Source organism: Hermetia illucens, chromosome 3, assembly GCF_905115235.1.
Source record: "Hermetia illucens chromosome 3, iHerIll2.2.curated.20191125, whole genome shotgun sequence".
Lineage (NCBI taxonomy): Eukaryota > Metazoa > Arthropoda > Insecta > Diptera > Stratiomyidae > Hermetia > Hermetia illucens.
The window spans coordinates 40,466,136-40,482,164 of NC_051851.1; the positions used below are offsets into that span (position 1 = coordinate 40,466,136).

General features: G+C 43.6%; 1 protein-coding gene across 3 annotated transcripts in view; it reads right to left on the reverse strand.

The window, feature by feature from the left end:
* The window catches only part of LOC119651060, a 66,315-nt gene that overhangs the window by 43,468 nt on the left and 6,818 nt on the right, over positions 1–16,029 (reverse strand). Inside the window, exon 1 of one of the 3 annotated variants that reach the window (XM_038054390.1) lies at positions 301–705. The exons of the other annotated variants lie outside the window; for them this stretch is intronic. The gene's annotated coding sequence lies outside the window, so the exon portion shown is untranslated. Of the gene's footprint in view, positions 1–300; positions 706–16,029 lie in introns of those variants that run through there. 3 annotated transcript variants of the gene reach the window in all.

The window sequence follows — 16,029 nt, forward strand, 5'->3', positions numbered from 1 at the left end:
CATCGAATCATAAACAAACGAACAAATGTTGGCAAGTTGAATATTTTTAAATAATAAAAATTATCTCCTTTCTTTGTTCTTAAAATACAAATTACTAGAAAAAATATCTTAAATTAATCCTTGAGACTATACTTAAATCAATAAAGTTGAAAAAAACTCTGACGATATAGAAGATTTTTTTAAAACTTCTACACTCGTGCTTTATTGGCTTAACCGAATCAACCATAAATTTGAAGAAAAGGAAATTGAATTTAAATAAAAACGGAAACTGTGTGTTAATTTTCAGAAAAAAATACTCACGACTTTTACAGGAAAAATTTCTAATAAATACTAAATATAGAACGGCACTTCCACACAAGATTCCAACTGATATTCCACAAAATTGTCACACTTTATCGTCTTGGCAAAATAACTTAGCCACCGCCACCAGAAGCAATATCACCTGAATGAACCGAAAACACGGGAACAAGAAGCACAACGTCGCGCTGCAGTGTCCAAGTCCAATAAATCTTTTTGCGTTATGAAAATAGAATATCATATATGTGCAAGAAAAGTCAACGACGACGACATTATTTCCTCGTTTTTCATGCCCAGACGCCACTCATGAGTATTTGCAAGATATTCCTTTATATGTAAAACGTAAGCGCGAATCTGATCCCTATCTTAACAATTAATAATTCGAACTGAAATTGATGCAAATCCCGTTTTGATAGTCGCGAAATCTACGCCACTTAAGATAGGTAATGTTCGTTATTTTTCCTAGGCTGGCAAAGACAACTGATCTTATTTGTGAAAAATTTCAAAAACGTAAAGAAGCACATCAACAGCATGCCCAGCCTACACACCTTTTGAAAAGTATCTTAAATCGCAATAGTACGGGAACGACGGGAAAAGTTGATTTAGTTTTCTTTCATCGTGGGTTTCGATCTATTTTACCGAGAGTATATTTTACTACAATACGACGGGACTAACAAAAGTTCGGTTAATTTAAATAAAAATGTGGATAAAGGGTAATTTTCTCCATCTTTACTAATCCTTATCAGTTTGGATTTTTTTCGACGTAATTTCTATTGATTTCAATGCATTTCCTCTATAAATCTACCTTTTGAATCATTACTTGAAATGATCCTTTTGCAGCTTCTGAATGTCGGCGAATTTCCTCATTAGAAGTAAAGAGTCTTCCTCTCAAATTTTTCTTTATTTTTCGATATAACCAGAAATCACATGGTTCCAGAACAGGGGAATATGGAGTTGGATGAAATTCTTCAATGCCTGAGAGTGCAATAAAGTTATTCGTTTTTCCCGCTGCATGAGGTGACGCAATGTCGTGGTGTAAAAAGTAGCTTCGAAGTTCCTTTTTTGGCTTCACTGCAAATGAATTTTCGAAAACTTGTGGTAAACACTTTCGCTGTTACTGTCTGACAAGCCTCCAAAGGAATATCAGCTACAATCTTGGTCCCAGTGAAATAAATTGACATAATTACTTTTGTTGCCTTGCCTTGACGAGTGGATTGGCTCTTTCTGGGCTCCACACCATAGACTGCTGTTTGGTTTCGGGGTGGTACTTGTAGAACCAAGCTGTAACGATTTTATCGAGGATGCTAGACTGGCCGTTTTTAGAGCCTATTTTTGAGCGTTACTTAAAATGCGTGAAATCCATCGAGAAGATTTTTTCTTGTATCCCAGATTCTGATCAAATATTAATGACACAATCATGGCATTCAAGCCCAGTTCGTTGGCATTCATTTCTTCGGTTAACCTGAGATCTTCGTCCATTTTAGCTTTCCTAGGGTCACATTCTTATTATCAGTGGAAAATTTTGGACAACCTTTACGCGATTTGTCCTCCGAGGAAAAGTGTCCAGCCTGGTATCCTACAAATCAATTTGAAACAATTTTCAGTAAAAGAGCATTAGACCCAAATGCATTTTGGTATTCATTAAAAATTTCCATTCGCTTCAAATGACATTTTTTGGTCTCCATTTTCACTGATCCGCTTGAAATTCCACACAAAATTACATCTTAACAATTTATATTATCTTTTAAGATGAATAAATAACGCAGGTATTGCTTATATTTACTTAAAATATCTGAGTCGAATTCCTGGTTGCTTTCTGCAATCTTTTTTACTTTTTTAACTTTTGTCTCAGAAGGGGGCTTGACTCGTCTTCATCCATTGCCCCATTTTGCTATTTGCCATTTGGATAAAAACGAAAGGCTCTTAAATCACCATCTAGCATATCAAGCCATTGTTGTTTCGATCAGCCTTTTGGTTGTTTCCCATTGGCTTCGATGTTCAGACCAACCGTAGCAAGTCAGTTGTCATTACCGCTTATACCATTGAAGACGCCTTTTTTCGGAATTTTCCCATGATCGATGCAACCCCATATAGATCACGGATATTCCCATTTCTGGGAACTGGTCTAACGCAACATCTTTGTCTCTATTATCGCGAAGTGTCATTCACTGTGTTTTATAGTCGCCCAGCATTCATGTGGGCCAGCTACCTGCAAATTTTGAAACTTTTTTGCTTCCGAAACGTCAACAACTCCTCGGATAGGGACTAATCTCATGCCGAAGACCACAGGGTATCGAAAGCGGACTATGCGATATAAGTTGGACATTCTGGGCCTTAGTGAAGTAAGATGGTGGGATTCTGGAGAATACTCCTCTTCCTCTAGCCAAATCAATGGCAATATTCTTTTGTACTTTGTAAAGCCAAGTGGTAGCAGAGGCGAATCCGGTGTCGGGTTGTTTCTGACGGCCACCCAAAGGCGCACTCTCTCGACTTGGTAGCCGGTTTCTGACAGGATTCTGACTGTAAGATTCCGGTCCAGGTAAAGGAGTGTCAAAATTATATAATGCTACGCTCCCTATAGGTAACATTGTAATCATAATGGGTAATCTGAATGTCAAGGTGGGATCTGATAACACCTTGCTTGGACATGTAACGAGAAAACACGTCTTGGCGACCGCAAAGACAATGGCGTGGATTTCTACAACTACTACCACCTCGTCATGGGTGGCACATTGTTGAAGCACAGAGCCTGTTAGAAGGTCAACTGGGTTTCAGCTAACCGATACCGTACGAGCAATCAGATTGACCACTTCGCGGTCAGCAGTAGATTTAGGAGTTGCCTGTTGGATGTGTGGAACAAGAGAGGTGCTGACATTAACCTCTGGTGGATGAAATGGCTAGTCACCATAATATACAGATACGGACTGTTCCTCCAAGCAGAAGAGTAATCATTTCAGTCATCAATGCACTCAAGCAGAGTAAAGGCGCCGGCATTGAGGGTCTCTCGTAGAGATATTTTTCGCTGCAGTTACTGCAGATCTGCTACTTTCACTTGTACGGAAATTTTGGGAATACGAGACCTTTCCCAGAGAATTGAAGAAGGAGATTATCATCAAAATTCCAAAGAAGGACACTTCTTTTGAGTGTAACAATTAGAGAGGTATCTGCCGTCGCAAAGATAATAGCTAAAATAATACTGGAACGCATCATGAAAGCAGGTTTTCGCTCTGGATCTTCCTGCATTGACATCAATACCCTACGGATCATTTTGGAACAATGCGCGGAGTTTAGATCTTCGTGGCATCTGCTCTTCCTCAATTTCGAGAAAGCTTTCAATAGCTTGAACATGGAATGTATCTGGAGTGGTCTACGAAGAAGAGGCTATAGCTATTATCAGAGCGACATATGATTGCGCATAATGTCGCGTGCTGCACCGAGGTAGAATCTTGGAGGATTTTGAGGTTCAAAGCGGAATCCATCAGGGTTGTATCCAGTTACCGATATGATTTCTTCTTGTTATCGGTGAAGTTCTCCATGCTGCCTTGTCCGGAGGACGTTGAGGAATTCAATGGACTATGGTATCTTTCCACACCTCGGCTAAGCTGATCACATCTGTTTGCTCTCACACCGGGTTATTGACCTTGTCAAAAGGATTTGAGAGAGGCCAGTAGAGTTGGACTGAAGATAAACACTAACAAAACCAAGGTTCTCAGTTTGAAGGGTCATCGCACCCTCCCTATCTGCATTAACGGGCAGAACATCGAAGGCGTCGATCAATTTGTATATCTAGGAAGCGTGGTTTTTGCCAACGATGGTACCGAACTAGAAAACTAGAGAAGGAGACAGAGTCAAAAGGACCCAAGCTGTAGGGTGTTGTAGGACCGGCACAACCTCGGGATCGGAGAGTGGAAGTAAATCTCGAGCTCGCAAAGGGCACTTCAAAAATTTCCGCATCACGTGTGTTATGAGAGGCGATGGGGAAACCAATATGCGAGTTGGCAGAGCAGTCCATCAGGCAATTGCAGTGTTTGAAAAGAGTACACAAATTAAGGAAGATACAGCGTTGCTGCAGGGAGGAGAGATTGAGGGTGCGGAGTTGTCACGGATAGTCAACCCGTGGAAGGTTCTTTTTATAAAAGAGAGTTTGATTGAATTTGCGTTGTACAACTTCAAGAGCGCGGGAGTCACAAATACGGAAGGGGGACCAGACAACACACCAGGGATGGTTCTAACAGGGAATATTATGTTAAGGGAGTATTAAGGAGGGCTGAATTGAGGTAAAGTCGGAGGAGGAACGTAGGATAAAATCAGACCAAACCAAACCAGAGTTCGGAAGCCCTATTGATGATGTCAACGAAGTGGGAATTGAAACGAAGTTTGTCGACGAATATTACACCCAGGGCGTGGAAGGAGGTCAGTAGTGAAAGGGGTTGTCCACTAAGAAAATAGGAAAAGGATGTTCGGGAAGGTTTAAGCGAATAGCAAGTCTCCGAGGAATACATGAGGACTGGCAAGATCATCGCCTTGTACACGAAGAATTTTAACCTTATGGTGAAACGTGGAACAATTTTTGTAAGTTGAAGTAGGCTCTGTTGTCTGTCAACAACCATACGAGGATTTCATTGTGACACACTGACAAGAGTTCAAAGATTGGTAAGTTATCAACTAGCGGCGAAATTAGATGGATAGATGGTTTTAGCAAATGATCTGATATCCGATGTCAGAATGAAACATGTGGATATAAGTAATCAATGTTTTTCTGAGCCGAAGATACATTACATACTGTAAACATATATATCCGCGACGTCTCAGCATACACATCACTTAGTTCTCTTTGCCCTGTGACGACCGGATGAGGAATCCATTCATTTGTATATTTCCTTTTTTCCTACATAGCTCCCTTCAACAACTCGATTACACTGTTTTCAGGCAATTTCATCCAGACATTCAATCATTTTAAAATAATCATTCAGAGATGATCATTTTTATTTTTCAATTGTACATTTTAATCTACATACATTTTAACTTCCCACGAAACCCTAAAATTCATTTAAATGTTTCAAGATCAATATAGACGCTTTCTAACATTTGGGAAATGGTCATTAAACTTTTTCTGTTATTGTTTGCACACAGATTTAATTATTTTGAACTTACGTCTGTTTCTGGTTAAAGTGAAATATTGCGCGGTTGCTGTGATCTGACTGCACCACTGTCTGGGTGAAAACACGTACGAGGTTAACAGCTCGAGGCTGGTGCGTAGCTGAGTGTCCTTTTATGCATAGGGACCGAACTGGGGGCTTGAAACTCGCGGAGTTTTGGAAGAGGGCCCGATTGGACCTTCAAATCTCAAATTATTAAGATATAGTATTTTAGTGAAAAATATAGGATTATATTTTCCCCTGAAAATTATATCGCGTTCAGTGTAAAATCCGTTAAGTAGCAATTTCGGTTGGTTGCAGTCGGAATAACAAAAGGGACCCAAGCAAAAGAAGGGAAAGGGATTATAATTTACAAAGGGGTATTGCTTGTAGTTTAAAGTACAAAGCGATGACTATTGCAGTGGCGACATTACCATTGGTCCGAAACTAGTCAGTTATAGGTCCATGAAAAAAGTTTCGACATCACCGTCGTCAAATCAAATCTCGCTTTCTTTTGCGGGCAGGGAGCGTGACGCCGCAAGACACCGTCCATTGTCTTTTATAATCAGTCAACGCTCAGAACCATAGAGGGCGGCAGGGTGGATAACACTGGACACATTCTTGGACAAGTTTGTAGTGACCGCGGCTGCGCGACGGGAGCGGAATTTCATTCGGCTCTTTCTTAATTAATTTGCTTAAACAATGCATTTAATAGTGTGCAATTGCCTTAAAGTTCGCCGCAGATTGCACATTATTCAATGTATTCAAGCGAATTGATCTTGACAGGAGGGGAATGATTTGCCGCATCTGCAGGCGCATGCGCATGTTGCCGCAACATTGCCGAGTGAGAAAGGCTATGTAGCGGGAATAAAAGCGGTGCACGAACAAAGGCAGCGAGAATGTTGCTGGCAGAAGGTTTTTGGCGGGAAGAAAAAATTCTGGGAGTTGGATTTGAGATCTGGAGGACAGCGGGCGTGACAAGAAGTTTGATCTGGAGAAAAATTTGAAGAAGAATTCGGAGTGGAATGGAAGAAAAAGTGACAGGTTGGTGATAAGAAAACAAAAGGATTTCAATTAGTGGAGAGGAACAAATTGTGAATGGCAGTAAAACGTGCAAGTTCAACCCGTTATTATTAATGATTAATGATATTTAATTGTTGTTTTTTTTTTTATATAAAATTCTTTTTGGTTTTAGTACTTGTTACACCAGCCGCCAGCCGAGCTCGGAGGGACGAACTGGGTAAGTCCTAGTTTTTACTTTTTTATCATTTATTTTCTTTTTTTTATTGTTTTTTTTATATTAATAGTTGAATTTTAACATACTTTTTTTTTTTCTCTTCTCTTTTCCTTTTTTTTTGAACTGAATTTTTGACTTTTTATTTCCTTAAAAATTATACCACATTTTTTTTTGTTTTTTTGTTATGACGGTTGAACTTATATAAATGATGTGTAAATAATAAGAAGTGGTTTGAGGACTTCCTCCCCTTAGTTCCTCCTTACTCCCGCGGAACTCACATGATAAGGGACATCCTCTAATAGAATAACTGGCCGGAGGATGTCGAGGAAGGGTGGGAACCTCACCGGCCGCGCCTCGTTCAAGATCTGAGGCGGAAGGGACGGCAATCGGGAAGGTGATCCGTCGTGGACCTTCCCCTACTTGATCGCGACACTCGGGTCCGGAGACAAACGGCTCCACGCGCGCGGCCGAGCCGTTTTTTTTTTTTATTTTTCCAATTTAGCTCGCGTTCTGGTTTTATTCGATAGGCCGTCGCGAATTCCTACGTAAAATCGATTTTAAAATTCGGTGCGGACCCACGCACCGGTAAAGACACGTTGTTTTAAGTAATGAAGCGTGAGGGATCAAAGCGCTCAAAGGACCCCCCCACATTCCCGAGCCTGGCTAGCACAGAGGCGTGCAAGAACGTGTCGACCGAGAGCTTTGATAGAGCTTCAATCTTTGTGGGCAGACCTTCACGGTCAATTTTGCCAATTTGTTTAGCTTTTTGGGATAGCTCTTCCCTCTAGGTCGTTATCGGCCACTCAGGATGATCGACTTGATCTCATATCTCCATAAAAATCATTACAAATGGCGCCCAACGTGGGGCCCAACATTTCCTGGATTCAGGCATAATTTATTATTTACAGGTTTCCTGAATCAAGTGGAAGATAGCCTATTCCGGCTCACAACTTCGTTTGGTGGTGTCGGATAGAGAATCAATAGATTCTCAATATTGTTCCCGGCTAGGCTCCACGTACACTTGTCTTCAGATTTCTAGTTTTAGGTATCACGCCTTTTTCCCCGGAAGCAAGTGTTCCTAAGCCTCAATTTCCTTTCCCACCTTGTAACGTAGAGTTTCCTGCCCTATCCTTGGTAGAATACCAAAAGAGCTAGTCGTTTGTTGTGTTTGTCTTGAGACTTAACGTCTCGTAGGTGATTGCCTCCCAGAAGTCTCTGGATCTACGGGCCTTTGCGGCTATAAGCTGAAAGGTATTGCCGTCCGAGCTTCTGAGGAGTGTCCTTCCCTACCTTAATGTGAAACGGCTATCTCTTCGTTTCGGAATTTTAAAGAAAATTAAATATTCTTTCTTCTTCGTAGGGAGGAAGTGACGGGTGAGATGGATCCTTGATGGAATACGGAGGTAGTCGGCTATATGCTGTGCCATTCCGTCCTCAATGATTCATCTTCACTTTGTTCTCTGACTCCAGACGAGGAAGATTGAATTCTCGCGTTCCATTTTTGCTTGTTCTTTTTATTGAATATTCTGCGACGGGGAGCAACTCGATTGTTGTCTCTTCTTAGAAAACACTGTGTGTGGAAGTTCTGCACACAGATGAGAAAATTTATGAGGTTGGGATGGCATTTTAGTCATCCGAGAGTTCTGCGGGAGTTGAATATGGAGTTGACAATTTGGAGAGAGAGGAGTCCTCGTAATTATTATTTTTTTTCTTTTCTTTTCTTATCGTTCGATTTAGATTATTATATAGTTAATTTTTTATTTCCTTTAGTTTGCCTTATTTTTTTTTATTTTTTCTTCATTTCTTCTTTTTGCTTGATTTGATCATTTTACTCTTTTTTCTATATACTTCGTTTCTTTTTCCAATTTATTGCTTCTTTTCGCTTTGGAATTTCGTTTCGTCTTTTTCTTGGACTTCCTTTTGGTCGTTTCCAATTTTATTTTCTTTTTTTTTATTTTAATTAACCACATGTCTCATCAACGAGATCACGGGTCTCGCGACCTTTATCGCCTTCCTTCCACGTTACCTCCAGGTCAATGGAGCTCAGCTGAGCTTGACCTGCCAGCACGCCGTGACGACTGATGGTGGCATGAGGCGGCGAGGAGAGATCCTGTGGGTTGGGTTGATCCTTCCACGCGGGATGCTAGGGCGACGGACGCTTCACGAGTTGAAGGATCGGTTCGAGAGCAATGTGTTCCGCTTCGAAACTCGAACCCGAACACGCACTCAGTGCATCAGGCAGCTCAACATCAGCCTGCTTCAACTCGTGCAGTACATTTTGAGGACAGACGTGACTATGGACAGAATAAAGATAATTTTTACATACATGACCATAGACGTGACATTGATTTTTACGGACTTGACGACAGGTCCGGATCCGAGAACTTTCAACGACATGACGACAGATCCGGACTCGACTATATGTACGATTTTACCGACTCTGACGAGGACGACTCGCCGTATGGATGCCAGGCACGACCACTTAATACAAAATCAGCAGATCGTGTGTATTCAATTTTGGCATCCTGGGACTTGGTTTTTGATGGCACATCGAAAACTTTGCCCATCAACCAATTCTTGTTCCGCGTGGAGGCTTTGACCAACACAACCTTACAGGGGGATTTTGGCCTGCTGTGTACTTATGTACACACCCTTCTCAGAGACAGAGCAGCAGATTGGTACTGGGACTACCACCAGTCTGTCGGACGAATCGAGTGGACCTCTTTTCGTGAGGCTCTTCGCCGTGAGTTTAAGGATTCTCTAGATGACTGGGATATCCTTGAACTGATGCGAGACCGCATGCAAGGTCCATCCGAAGATTTCGACAGTTATTATAAAGCTGTGCGTTCGCTAGCCAATAGGCTAGAAAATTCCTTAACGGAAGACAAATTGGTAGAGTTGCTACGTCGTGGGCTGAGACCTGACGTTCAGAGGCAACTTCTCTATTTTCCGGCTAGTACGGTTCGCGAGCTGCGTAAGTTAGTGCAGCAGAGCGAAATTTTAGAGGAGCGTCTCGCAAGCAGGCTCTCTCACCAATTACACAGCTATTCTGCTGAATCTGAAGAGGGTGTTGACATAAAGAGCATTTCAGGAAATCCTCAGTCTGAGATTCAGAATCGAGATTTGAACTTGGTCTGCTGGAATTGTCGGCAGATTGGACATTTGTTTGAAGACTGTTGGGAGGATCCCAAAGTCTTTTGTTTCGGTTGCGGGCGCCCGAACACTCGTAAGCCCGTATGTCCAAATTGTCGAGTTCCAGAGCCCAGCCCCAGTCATCAGGGCGTTCCTGCATTGGACGCACGTGACTGCGCAGGCATTGCGACAACGTCTTCCACAGTAACTCCGAAAGTTACCGTGTTGAAGCGGTCCGATAACTCAAACATGACCCGGATTTGACCCCACCACCAATTGTTTCAAGGAAACCGATGCTTTCGGTTCTGAGGCCGTTGCACGTAAGACTGCAACAATATCAAGCGGCCAGAGAACGGATCTTCGGAGTAGCAGAGATGGCAACGAAAAAACCGAAGCGCTCAACTCTTCGCTTACGCCAATATTGGATGCCAATAATGCACAACCGTCGTCTTTACTACTCTGCCATTCTCACGAGTCGGCCCAATAATGATATTCGCCCGTATGCGGATGTCACAGTCTTGGGTGAGCGTGTTTCAGGACTGATTGATACCGGAGCCACTGTAAGTTGCTTAGCTTCGGATTTCGCCCGGAAAATTATTAACGACGGTCGGTACAAGTGGGAGAGATTACGCATCGATCTCAGGACGGCTGACGGGACTAGCCACTCGACAGTAGGCAGAGTGTCAGCTGACATCACGTTTCGTGATCAGACGGAATCGATGTCGTTCCTCCTTATCCCGTCGTTAACGCAAAATCTTTACCTTGGAGCTGATTTTGTGCGCAAGTTCGATCTCGCACAGGACTTATTTGTACCTTCCATTTGTTCAATCTAAAATGTTGAGAACGTCAATCAACACCAGTTGACGACACACCAGCGAGCAAGGCTCGATGCTGTCATTGGCAGTTTTCCATCTTTCGAGTCGGAGGGCTTAGGACGTACAAGTCTTACGACACACGTCATCGATGTCGGCGGTAACAAACCGATTAAACAGAGACACTTCTCAGTCTCTCCCGCCATCGAAAAGCTCCTCTACGAAGAGATTGATAGGATGCTGGCTTTGGGAGTCATCGAAGAATCGCAGAGCGCCTGGTCTTCGCCAGTTACCCTTGTGGTGAAACCTGGTAAAGTGCGACTTTGCCTTGATGCACGTAAAGTGAATAGTGTAACCGTGAAGGACGCTTATCCTTTACCTCTCATCGAGGGGATTTTCAGTCGTCTCCCGAAGGCTAGATTCATTACGAGTCTAGATCTGAAGGATGCGTTCTGGCAAATTCCTCTGGATGAGGCGTCCAAGGATAAGACTGCCTTCACCGTCCCCGGTCGGCCACTCTATCAGTTTGTGACCATGCCGTTTGGGCTCTGCAATGCACCTCAAACCATGCAGCGACTGATGGATAAGGTCATCCCTGCTCACTTACGTCATCAAGTCTTTGTATATTTAGATGACTTGCTGCTTATTACAGAGACCTTCGACCAGCACCTGCTGCTCTTAAGCGAAGTGGCTCTCTGTATGAGACGCGCTAGCTTGACGTTGAACATCCGGAAGAGCAAGTTTGTCATGAAGGAAGTTCGATACTTGGGGCACATCATCGGTAACGGGACGATTTGTACCGATCCCGACAAGGTACACGCCATCAAAGATTTTCCGCGGCCGAAAACCGTCAGGCAACTGCGGCGGTTTCTTGGGATGTGTGGGTGGTATCAGCGATTTGTGCCAAATTACGCTTCGCTGACTGCACCGTTGACAGACATGCTTCAGAAGAAGCGGCAGTTTTGCTGGTCTGAAGAGGCTATCTCGGCCTTCGACGCTCTGAAAACGAGTCTCTCCTCGGCTCCAGTTCTGCACAGCCCCGACTTCTCCAAGCCTTTCGCTATACATTGTGACGCAAGTCAACATGGCATAGGAGCGGTGCTGATGCAGAAGACAGAGGAGGGACATGAAGTTCCTATAGCGTATATGTCGAAGAAGCTTACACAGCCTCAGCGAAACTACACTGTTACTGAGCTGGAATGTCTGGCAGCGGTGGAGGCAGTGCGCAAATTCCGAGCGTATGTTGAAGGCACAACATTCGAAGTGGTAACTGACCACGCTTCGCTCAAATGGCTGATGAACCAGTCCGACCTTCACGGCAGACTGGCCAGATGGGCATTGAAGCTTCAAGGATTCTCGTTCATCATTAAACACAGAAAGGGATCACAACATCTGGTCCCGGATTCTCTATCTCGAATGTATTCACCAGCGGAGGTGGATGCTTTGGAGAGAAGTGGGAACAACGCAGACGTGGATTTTAATTCACCACATTTTCGGTCTGCGAACTATTTGCAATTAATAGAGCGTATTAGGGAGAATTCCAACAAACTCCCTGATCTGCAGGTATGCGATGGATTGGTATACAAACGAACCAATCATGCTTCAGGAGATGAGATGCAGGAACAACAGGCTTGGAAGCTTTGGATTCCGGAGGAGCTGACGATGGAGGTGATCACCCGTGCCCATGATCATCCTTTGAGTGCACATGGGGGGGTTGGTAAAACCTTGGGTAGACTGCGGCTGTGGTTTTATTGGCCTAAAATGGTTTCACAGGTCAAGGACTATATCCGCAATTGTGAAACGTGCAAGACGTCAAAAGCTCCCAACCAAACACTCCAACCTCTAATGGGAAAAGCGCTCATCTCCGATAGGGTATTTCAACGTTTGTATATCGATTTGATCGGCCCATACCCCAGATCTCGCGCAGGAAATATCGGAGCAATAGTCGTTCTCGATTCTCTCTCAAAGTTTTCATTTGTGGAGCCGATTAAACGGTTTACCGCAAACGTGCTGACTGAATACTTGGAGAAGAGAATCTTTCATGTGTTTGGAATCCCTGAGTCGATCACATCTGATAATGGGGTACAGTTCAAATCCGTGGCTTTCAACGATCTTCTGAACCAGTATGGCATTCAACACATTTACACCGCTTTATACTCCCCGCAGGCAAATGCCTCGGAGCGAGTAAATCGCTCACTGTTGGCTGCTATACGCGCTTATATCGGTCCTGATCAAAGAGATTGGGATAACAAGTTGTCATCCATCAACTGTGCCTTGCGTTCAGCGAAACACGTCTCGATAGGGACATCACCCTATCACGTCGTTTTTGGGCAAAGCATGGTCACCCATGGGAGTACCTACGCCCTCTTACGACGCCTGAACGCCTTACCTGATGCGACCTTGGAGATCTGTTCTCAGGATAAACTTGCTATTCTGAGAGCAGAGGTTCAAGGGCGAATCCTCCAGGCAAGAGAGACACAGGAAAGGGGTTACAACTTGCGATCCCGAGCTCGTGAATTTCAGGTCGGAGATATCGTGTATAAGCGGCTCTTCAACTTAAGCAGTGCAGCAAAACGATATAATGCCAAATTGGATCGGAAGTTCGTGAAGGCGAAGGTCATCGGTCGAGTCGGAACGGTTCAATACGAGCTGGAGGACATGGAGGGTCGTAACCTGGGCGTAGCTCACGCTAAGGACCTCAAGGCCTAATGTGGGTTTGGATCTCGGTCTACTTTTCCTCGTAAGCGCCAACACTCAGCCGCTATCAGCAGTGAGGCCCTCACTGGTCTTCAGCTTTCTTTCCTCGAGCGGGTCTCGGAAACCCAGCTGCCCTGTAGTGACCGCGGCTGCGCGACGGGAGCGGAATTTCATTCGGCTCTTTCTTAATTAATTTGCTTAAACAATGCATTTAATAGTGTGCAATTGCCTTAAAGTTCGCCGCAGATTGCACATTATTCAATGTATTCAAGCGAATTGATCTTGACAGGAGGGGAATGATTTGCCGCATCTGCAGGCGCATGCGCATGTTGCCGCAACATTGCCGAGTGAGAAAGGCTATGTAGCGGGAATAAAAGCGGTGCACGAACAAAGGCAGCGAGAATGTTGCTGGGAGAAGGTTTTTGGCGGGAAGAAAAAATTCTGGGAGTTGGATTTGAGATCTGGAGGACAGCGGGCGTGACAAGAAGTTTGATCTGGAGAAAAATTTGAAGAAGAATTGGGAGTTGGATTTGAGATCTGGAGGACAGCGGGCGTGACAAGAAGTTTGATCTGGAGAAAAATTTGAAGAAGAATTCGGAGTGGAATGGAAGAAAAAGTGACAGGTTGGTGATAAGAAAACAAAAGGATTTCAATTAGTGGAGAGGAACAAATTGTGAATGGCAGTAAAACGTGCAAGTTCAACCCGTTATTATTAATGATTAATGATATTTAATTGTTGTTTTTTTTTTGATATAAAATTCTTTTTGGTTTTAGTACTTGTTACACCAGCCGCCAGCCGAGCTCGGAGGGACGAACTGGGTAAGTCCTAGTTTTTACTTTTTTATCATTTATTTTCTTTTTTTTATTGTTTTTTATATTAATAGTTGAATTTTAACATACTTGTTTTTTTTTTTTTCTCTTCTCTTTTCCTTTTTTTTTGAACTGAATTTTTGACTTTTTATTTCCTTAAAAATTATACCACATTTTTTTTTGTTTTTTTGTTATGACGGTTGAACTTATATAAATGATGTGTAAATAATAAGAAGTGGTTTGAGGACTTCCTCCCCTTAGTTCCTCCTTACTCCCGCGGAACTCACATGATAAGGGACATCCTCTAATAGAATAACTGGCCGGAGGATGTCGAGGAAGGGTGGGAACCTCACCGGCCGCGCCTCGTTCAAGATCTGAGGCGGAAGGGACGGCAATCGGGAAGGTGATCCGTCGTGGACCTTCCCCTACTTGATCGCGGCACTCGGGTCCGGAGACAAACGGCTCCACGCGCGCGGTCGAGCCGTTTTTTTTTATTTTTCCAATTTAGCTCGCGTTCTGGTTTTATTCGATAGGCCGTCGCGAATTCCTACGTAAAATCGATTTTAAAATCCGGTGCGGACCCACGCACCGGTAAAGACACGTTGTTTTAAGTAATGAAGCGTGAGGGATCAAAGCGCTCAAAGGACCCCCCCACATTCCCGAGCCTGGCTAGCACAGAGGCGTGCAAGAACGTGTCGACCGAGAGCTTTGATAGAGCTTCAATCTTTGTGGGCAGACCTTCACGGTCAATTTTGCCAATTTGTTTAGCTTTTTGGGATAGCTCTTCCCTCTAGGTCGTTATCGGCCACTCAGGATGATCGACTTGATCTCCTATCTCTATAAAAATCATTACAAGTTGCTCGAGATCATTTTTGCTATTAGACATTAGGAAAACATCATCTGTATAAAGCAGTGTATAGGGCGCTGGACGTTGGATGTCCTATGTGACAGTGTCCATAACCTAAACAAAGAGGCGTGGTAAAAGGGCGCTTTCTTGATGAGCAGCAACAGCGACACAAAGCGGTTTTGATACACCCGCCATACTTCGAACTTTACTTTTCGGATCGTGATAGAACAATTAAACCCAGTGCACGAGTTTTTCTGGTACTAAGTGTTGTCGTAAAGCATACCAGATGAGTTCGTATGGCACACGGTCAAACGCTTTCTCCAGATCCAGAAATACAATGTAAAGAAGGCGATGGTTCTCACGGTGTTTCTCCATGAGTAACCGCGCAGCGTGTATTGCGTCAGTAGTTCCACAGTTCTTGACAAATTCGGCTTGATTCACGGTTATTTCAACGATTTCGAGAATACGGTTGTCAAGAATGCATTCAAAAATCTTCATGGTATGGGAAAGTAACCGGATCGGACGGTAATTTGAACATTCTGCTGGACTACCTTTCTTTTTCCATATTGGAGATGTGGTAGTTTCTTGGCAGTAAGATGGTGTTCTACCTTCCTGAATAACCCGATTAAACAATTCACTGAGCCACAGTGTTGGGTTCCAGTTCTTCGCTTTCCAGAGCTCAGATGCGATTTCGTCAGGTCCTGCAAATTTCCCCGATTTCATTCGTTTTATTGCTTCCTCTACTTCAGTTGCGCTAACAGGTGGAACTGGTCCAAATGTTAACAATGATTGTGGAAGTGGAGGATGAGCATTTGCTCAGTTGAAATCTGCTCGAAATATTCCCACCATCTATTCGTTGCGGCCCGATGGTTGATAAGCAAAGTACCGTTCTTGTCATTAACGCAACAGAAGTGTTCGATATCCTGTGTGTATTCGTTTCGGCTTTTGGCACGTCGATGCAGATCTCTCTCGCCATCCCGAGTGCCCAGTTTATCGTAAAGATTTTTATAATGGGCAGATCGAGTGACAGCCATCGCTGTCTTTGCTTCCCGGTTGGCA